The following is an 8,051-nucleotide window of genomic DNA, read 5'->3' as shown; positions in this document are numbered from 1 at the left end:
CTGCTCCCAGTTAGACCAACTGGAAGCAGCACTAGACGAAAAACATCCAGAATTACAGAAAACGCATAATCTTCCATCAGGATAATGCAAGACTGCATGTTTGTTTGATGACCAGGCAAAAACTATTACAGCTTGTCTGGGAAGTTCTCATTCATCCGCCGTTTTCTTTGTTTTTTTTTCTTTATTTCTTTTTCTTTTTTTTCCTTTATTTTTTTTTCCTTTTTTCTTTATTTTTTTAAATTTCTGAGATATACATTTTAAAGTAATAACTAGAATTATGACTTATAACATTATACCAGAACATATAAGATCTTTAGAAATTTCATGTAATGTCTGAAACATTTATATTAACATATTTCCATACAAATAACCCAAAGAAAGTTTAGTTGTCTTTTGTTTGTTTGTTTTTTATACTGCAGGTTCTTAATAGTCACAAATTTTATACACATCAGTGTATACATGTTAATCCCAATCGCCCAATTCAGCACACTACCATCCCCACCCCACCGCGGTTTTCCCCCCTTGGTGTCTGTATGTTTTCTCTACATCTGTGTCTCAACTTCTGCCCTGCAAACCAGTTCATCTGTACCATTTTTCTAGGTTCCACATACATGCGTTAATATACGATATTTGTTTTTCTATTTCTGACTTACTTCACTCTGTATGACAGTCTCTAGATCCATCCACGTTTCAACAAATGACTCAATTGCGTTCCTTTTTATGGCTGAGTAATATTCCATTGTATATATGTACCACAACTTCTTTATCCATTCGTCTGTCAATGGGCATTTAGGTTGCTTCCATGACCTGGCAATTGTAAATAGTGCTGCAATGAACATTGGGGTGCATGTGTCTTTTTGAATTATGGTTTTCTCTGGGTATATGCCCAGTAGTGGGATTGCTGGATCATATGGTAATTCTATTTTTAGTTTTTTAAGGAACCTCCATGCTGTTCTCCATAGTGGCTGTATCAATTTACATTCCCACCGACAGTGCAAGAGAGTTCCCTTTTCTCCACACCCTCTCCAGCATTTGTTGTTTGTAGGTTTTCTGATGATGCCCATTCTAACTGGTGTGAGGTGATACCTCACTGTAGTTTTGATTTGCATTTCTCTAATAACTAGTGATGTTGAGCAGCTTTTCATGTGCTTCTTGGCCATCTGTATGTCTTCTTTGGAGAAATGTCTATTTAGATCTTCTGCCCATTTTTGGATTGGGTTGTTTGTTTCTTTAATATTGAGCTGCATGAGCTGTTTATATATTTTGGAGATTAATCCTTTATCCGTTGATTCATTTGCAAATATTTTCTCCCATTCTGAGGGTTGTCTTTTCCTCTTATTTATGGTTTCCTTTGCTGTGGGAAAGCCTTGAAGTTTCATTAGGTCCCATTTGGTTATTTTTGTTTTTATTTCCATTACTCTAGGAGGTGGATCAAAAAAGATCTTGCTGTGGGCTTCCCTGGTGGCACAGTGGTTGAGAGTCCACCTGCTGATGCAGGGGACATGGGTTCATGCCCCAGTCTGGGAGGATCCCACATGCTGCCGAGCGGCTGGGCCCATGAGCCATGGCCGCTGAGCCTGCGCGTCTGGAGCCTGTGCTCTGCAACGGGAGAGGCCACAGCAGTGAGAGGCCCACGTATCGCAAAAAAAAAAAAGGTCTTGCTGTGATTTATGTCAAAGAGTGTTCTTCCTATGTTTTCCTCTAAGAGTTTTATAGTGTCTGGTCTTACGTTTAGGCCTCGAATCCATTTTGAGTTTATTTTTGTGTATGGTGTTAGGGAGTGTTCTAATTTCATTCTTTTACATGTAGCTGTCCAGTTTTCCCAGCACCACTTATTGAAGAGACTGTCTTTTCTCCATCGTATATCTTTGCGTCCTTTGTCATAGATTAGTTGACCATAGGTGCGTGGGTTTATCGCTGGGCTTTCTATCTTGTTCCATTGACCTATGTTTCTGTTTTTGTGCCAGTACCATATTGTTTTAATGACTGTAGCTTTGTAGTACAGTCTGAAGTCAGGGAGTCTGATTCCCCCAGCTCAGTTTTTTCCCCTCAAGACTGCTTTGGCTATTTGGGGTCTTTTGTGTCTCCATACAAATTTTAAGATGATTTGTTCTAGTTCCATAAAAAATGCCATTGGTAATTTGATAGGGATTGCATTGAATCTGTAGATTGCTTTGGGTAGTATAGTCATTTTCACAATATTGATTCTTCCAATCCAAGAACATGGTATATCTCTCCATCTGTTGGTATCATCTTTAATTTCTTTCATCAGTGTCTTATAGTTTTCTGCATACAGGTCTTTGTCTCCCTAGGTAGGTTTATTCCTAGGTATTTTATTCTTTTTGTTGCAATGGTAAATGGGAGTGTTTCCATAATTTCTCTTTCAGATTTTTCATCATTAGTATATAGGAATGCAAGAGATTTCTGTGCATTGATTTTGTATCCTGCAACTTTACCAAATTCATTGATTAGCTCTAGTAGTTTTCTGGTGGCATTTTTAGGATTCTCTATGTACAGTATCATGTCATCTGCAAACAGTGACAGTTTTACTTCTTCTTTTCCTATTTGTATTCCTTTTATTTCTTTCTTTTTTTTCCTGTACGTGGGCCTCTCACTGTTGGGGCCTCTCCCGTTGCAGAGCACAGGCTCTGGACGTGCAGGCTCAGCAGCCATGGCTCATGAGCCTAGCTGCTCTGCGGCATGTGGGATCCTCCCGACTGGGGCACGAACCCGTGTCCCCTGTATCGGCAGGCGGACTCTCAACCACTGTGCCACCAGGGAAGCCCCCTTTTATTTCTTTTTATTCTCTGATTGCTGTGGCTAGGACTTCCAAAACTACGTTGAATAATAGTGGTGAGAGTGGACATCCTTGTCTTGTTCCTGATCTTAGAGGAAGTGCTTTCAGTTCTTCACCATTGAGAATGATGTTTGCCGTGGGTTTGTCATATATGGCCTTTATTATGTTGAGGTAGTTTTCCTCTATGCCCACTTTCTGGAGAGTTTTTATCATAAATGGGTAAAAACAGTGGTTAGATGCCACGAAGTAAATGTCAATGCCTTAACTGTATGCGTGTTGTTAGGCCCGAAGGCCTCTTCCATCCTTGTCAAGGGGAATGCTAACCTTCTGTCCTTTCATACAACACCATCTGCCGTTTTCACCAGACATTGCACCTTCGGATTTCCATTTATTTCGGTCTTTACAAAGTTCTCTTAACAGAAAAAATTTCAGTTCCCTGGGATATTGTAAAAGACACCTGGAACAATTCTTTGCTCAAAGAGATAAAATGTTTTGGGAAGATGGAGTTATGAAGTTGCCTGAAAAATGGCAGAAGGTAGTGGAACAAAACGGTGAATACGTTGTTCAATAAGTTCTTGGTGACAATGAAAAATGTGGGTTTTATTTTTACTTAAAAACCAAAGGAAATTTTTGGCCGACCCAATATAATAGATTTTTGTGTTTATCTTGTATCCTGCAATCTTACTATACTCACTTGTTCTGGGAACTTTTTGTTTTGTTTTGTTTTGCTTTTGGTAGGTTCCTTGTAATTTTCTATGTAGAAAATCATGTCATCTCTAACTAGGGACAAATTCATTTCTTCCTTTCTCATCTACATGCCTTACATTTCCTTTGCTTGCCTTACTGCACTGACTAGCACTTCTAGTGTTATGTTGAATATGAGTGGTGAGAGTGGACATCTTTGCCTTACTTCCAGTTTGGGGGGGAGAGCATTCATTCTTTCACCACTAAGTATAGCGTTAGCTGTAGGTTTTTTGTAGATGTTTATCATCAAGCTGAGGAAGTTCTCCTCTATTCCTTGTTTTCTGAGAGTTTTGATCATGAATGGGTATTAAATTTTATGAAAGGCTTTTTCTACATCAATTGATATGATCATGTGATTTTTTTTTCATCTTTAGCCTTTAATATGGTGGATTACATTGATTGATTTTCAAGTATTGAACCAGACTTGCATTCCTGGATGAAATCCTACTTGGTCAGGATGTAAAATTCTTTTTATACGTTGTTGAATTCTATTTGCTAATATTTTATTAAAGATATTTGCATCTATATTTATGATTACTATTTGTAATTTTCATTTTTTGTACTGGCTTTGTTTGGTTTCAGTAGCAGGGTAATACTAGCTTCATAAAGTGAATGGAATATGTTCCCTTCTATTACTTTTTCTGGAAGAGATTGCATAGAATTAGTGTTAATTCTTCTTTAACTGTTTGGTAAAATTCTCAAGTGAAACTATCTGGGCCTGGAAATGAGGGAGTGTTAACTTATGGATTTAATTTCCTTATTAGCTATAGCGTTATTCAAATTATCTATTTCGTATTAGGTTGTAGTAATTTCTATTTTTCAAGGAATTGGTTCATTTTATCTAAATTGTGAAATCTATGTTTGTAAAGTTGTTTATTAATATTTCCTTATTATCCTTCAAGAGCTATAGTGATATCCCATGTTATATTCCTTATTATTGTCAAATGGGGATGGAAGTGTAGTCTCCCTATGTGGTCTCCACTAAAAATGGGGTTGGGAGGAGCAGGGGATGGGGACCTTGGCACAACCTGAGTAAGGTGGAAGTCTAGGCTCCCCACTTGGCCTTTACTAGTGTGGATGTGGCTGGGACCACAGTGTTTTCTGTGGTGTTTGGCTGGAATAGAGTGATTATTGTCTGAAAGTTTTCCTTCTTGATAGACTGCCCCTTTCCCTTTTTGTCTGCATCTATTGGTGTTTATGAATTGCTGGATTCTTCAGCTCCAAATCTGGACTATATGAGACCAAAAGAAAACTCAGGGAAATTACCCCCTGTGTTCTTCCTTTGATCTTAGGGCCCTAGCCAGTCTGCCTTTTTTTCTCCCCTTTCAGAGTTTTTTCATGTTTGTTTTATATATAATGTCCAGGGTTTTCAGTTGTACTCAGGGGTGAATAAAGAAAAGTACATCTACTCTCTCTTCCTGGAAGCAGAAATATTATAGGCCATATATGTGTATTTTTAGTTGAGGTAAAATTTGTCACTTGAAAATATAAAATTCAGTGATTTTTAAGTAGATTTACAAGGTTGTATTACCAACAGCACTAATTCTAGAACATTTTCATCATTCCAGAAAGAAGCACCACACCCATTAGTAATACTCCCTGTTCCTCCTCTTCCCCTAGCACCTGGCAATCACTAATCTGCTTTCTGTTTCTATGAATTTGCCTGTTCCAAACATTTCATGCAAATGAAGTCATATGCATCCTTTTGTTTCTGGCTTCATCATTTAGCACGTCTTCAAGGTCCATCCATGTTGTAGCATGTATCAGAATTTTGCTCCTTTTTATGTCTGCATAATATTTCATTGTATGGATATACCACTTTTGTGTATCCATTCATCAGTTGATAGACATTTAGGTTGTTTTGACTTTTTGGCTATTATGAATAACACTGCTATGAACATTAATGCACAAGTTTTGGCATGAATATGTCTTCAGTTCTCTAGACTATATATCTGGGAGTGGAATTGCTGGGTCATGTGTTAATTTTATGTTTAACTTTTTGAGGAACACCGAACTTTTCCACAGTGGCTGCACTGCATTACCTTTCTACAAGCAATGTATGAGGATTCCAATTTTTTCTGTATTGTCAACAACACGTGTTTTCTATTTGTTAAATTATAGCCATCTTAGCAGGTGTGAAGTGGTATTTGCATTTTCCTGATGACTGGTGATATTGAGCTTTTTTTCATATCCTTCTTGGCAATTTGTGTATCTTTTTCAAATAAATGACTATCCAAATCCTTTGCCCATTTAAAAATTGTATTATTAGTGTTTTTATTGTTGAGTTGTAAGAGTTCTTTGCATATTCTGGATACTAGATCCTTATCTGATAGATGGTTTGCAAATATTTTCTCACACTCTGTGGGTTGTGTTTTCCCTTTCCCTTAACATGCAAAAGTTTAAAATTTTGATGATATCGAATCTATTTTTAAGTGTTATTTCTAAGAAACGGTTGCCCAATTCAAGGTATGAAAATTTACACCTATGTGTTCTAAGAGTTTTATAGTTCTAGCTCTTTCATTTAGGTCTTTGATCTTGAGTAGACTTTTTAATATAGTATGATGTAGAGATACACATTTATTCTTTTGTATGTGGATATCCAGTTAACTAAACACAGCTTATTGAAAAGACTCTGTTGTCTTTGAGTGGTCTTGGCATCCTTGCAGAAATCAATTGAACATAGATGTATGAGTTTATTTCTAGACTCCCACTTCTACTTCATGATCTATATGTGTCTCCTTATGTCAATACCACATTGTCTTTATTACTATAGCTTTGTAGTGAGTTTTGAAATGGGAAGTATTGGTCCTTCAACTTTGTTCTTCCTTTTCAAGATTGTCTCAGCTCTCTGGGTTGCTTGCATTTCCATATGAATATTAAGACAAATTGGTAAATTTCTGCCAAAAACACCCCCAAAACAAAACAATTGGGACTCTGATAGGAGTTGCAATGAATCTGTAGATCAATTTGGGAGTATTACCATCTTAATAATATTAAATCTTCCAATCTATAAACATGGGATGCCTTTCAATCTTTAAGACTTTCTTTAATTTCTTTTGACAATATTTTATAGTTTTAAGTGTATGTCTTGCACTTTTTTGTTAAATTCATTACTAAGTACTTTATCCTTTTTGATGCTATTGTAAATTGAATTGTTTTCTTAATTTTATTTTCAGATCATTCGTTGCTAGTGTATAGAAATACAATTGATTTTTGTTATTGGTCCTGCAACTTTTCTGAACTCATTAGCTCTAATTGTGTGTATGTGTATTTCTTAGTATATAATGCTTAGTATATAATTTCTATATATAATGCCCTGTCATCTGCAAATAGAAATAGTTTTACTTCTTTATTTTCAATCTTGATTTTTCCCCCCCTTGTCTAATTACTCTGGGTGGAACCTCTAATACAATATTAGTAACAGTGGTGAAAGTAGGCTTTCTTGATCTTAGAGGGAAAACTTTCAGTCTTTCACTATTAAGCATGGTGTTAGCTGTGGGTTTTTAACAGATGCTCTTTTATCAGGTTGAAGAAATTTCTTTAAAGGCAATAGCTCTAATGCACCATTCTGCAAAGTTATATATTTTTTCTCCTGAAATTTTGAGGCAGGGGCAAGGGAGGGCTTAAAGTTGAACAGATTCAGGATAGTAGTTTTGACAACAGAAGCATGAGGGGTGAGAGTGTGGGTGGAACTGGCAGGACAATGTTTGTGGTGATGGACCAGGGAGTACATGGCTAGATGGAGAAAAAAGGGACAAGGAGGGGATGAAATTGAGGGAGACAGTAATATAGGGGTAAGGACTTAATCAAGTTAATAATAGTTTTTGTTTGTTTGTTTGTTTTTTTAGCTGCAACTAAGCTGCAACCCGTGTCCCCTGCATCGGCAGGCGGACTCTCAACCACTGCGCCACCAGAGAAGCCCAATAATAGTTTTAATGGAAGAAAAGGAGTAAGAGATCTAGAATAATAGAGGTTGAGTTCAAATAAGGGAATATTGAGGTTTAATATTTGTATATAGCACATGGGGCTGGAGACAGGTACAGTGATTGACTGGAAAGAGAATGAGGGATCTTTTTTATTTTTATTTTATTTTATTTTTGGCTGCGTTGGGTCTTTGCTGCTGCGCACAGGCTTTCTTTAGTTGTGGGGAGCAGGGGCTACTCTTTGTTGCGGTGTGTGTGCTTCTCATTGTGGTGGCTTTTCTTGTTGCAGAGCACAGGCTCTAGGCACGTGGGCTCAGTAGTTGTGGCTTGTGGGCTCTAGAGCGCAGGCTCAGTAGTTGTGGCACACGGGCTTCATTGCTCCACTGCATGTGGGATCTTCCCGGACCAGGACTCTGACCCGTGTCTCCTGCATTGGCAGGTGGATTCTTAACCACTGAGCCATGAGGGAAGCCCAAGGGATCTTTTTTAAGATGATGAAAATGTTCTAAAACTGGATTTTGGTGATGTTTGCACATCTCTTTAAATTTACTTAAAATAATTTGAATGTTTAAAAAAAGTTAGTCACT

The 8,051-nt window shown here is 37.3% G+C and overlaps 1 non-coding gene across 1 annotated transcript; it reads right to left on the bottom strand.

Moving 5' to 3' along the window:
* Positions 1-3,017: 3,017 nt before the first annotated feature.
* On the bottom strand, positions 3,018-3,143 carry LOC132428817 (U6atac minor spliceosomal RNA). The gene has a single exon (XR_009520210.1). It is a non-coding gene; the product is annotated as a U6atac minor spliceosomal RNA (small nuclear RNA).
* Positions 3,144-8,051: the final 4,908 nt, after the last annotated feature.

This window comes from Delphinus delphis, chromosome 7 (assembly GCF_949987515.2).
Source record: "Delphinus delphis chromosome 7, mDelDel1.2, whole genome shotgun sequence".
NCBI classification, from domain to species: Eukaryota; Metazoa; Chordata; class Mammalia; order Artiodactyla; family Delphinidae; genus Delphinus; species Delphinus delphis.
Note: the sequence above shows the minus strand (reverse complement) of the source record. Positions and strands in the feature narration are given on the sequence as shown.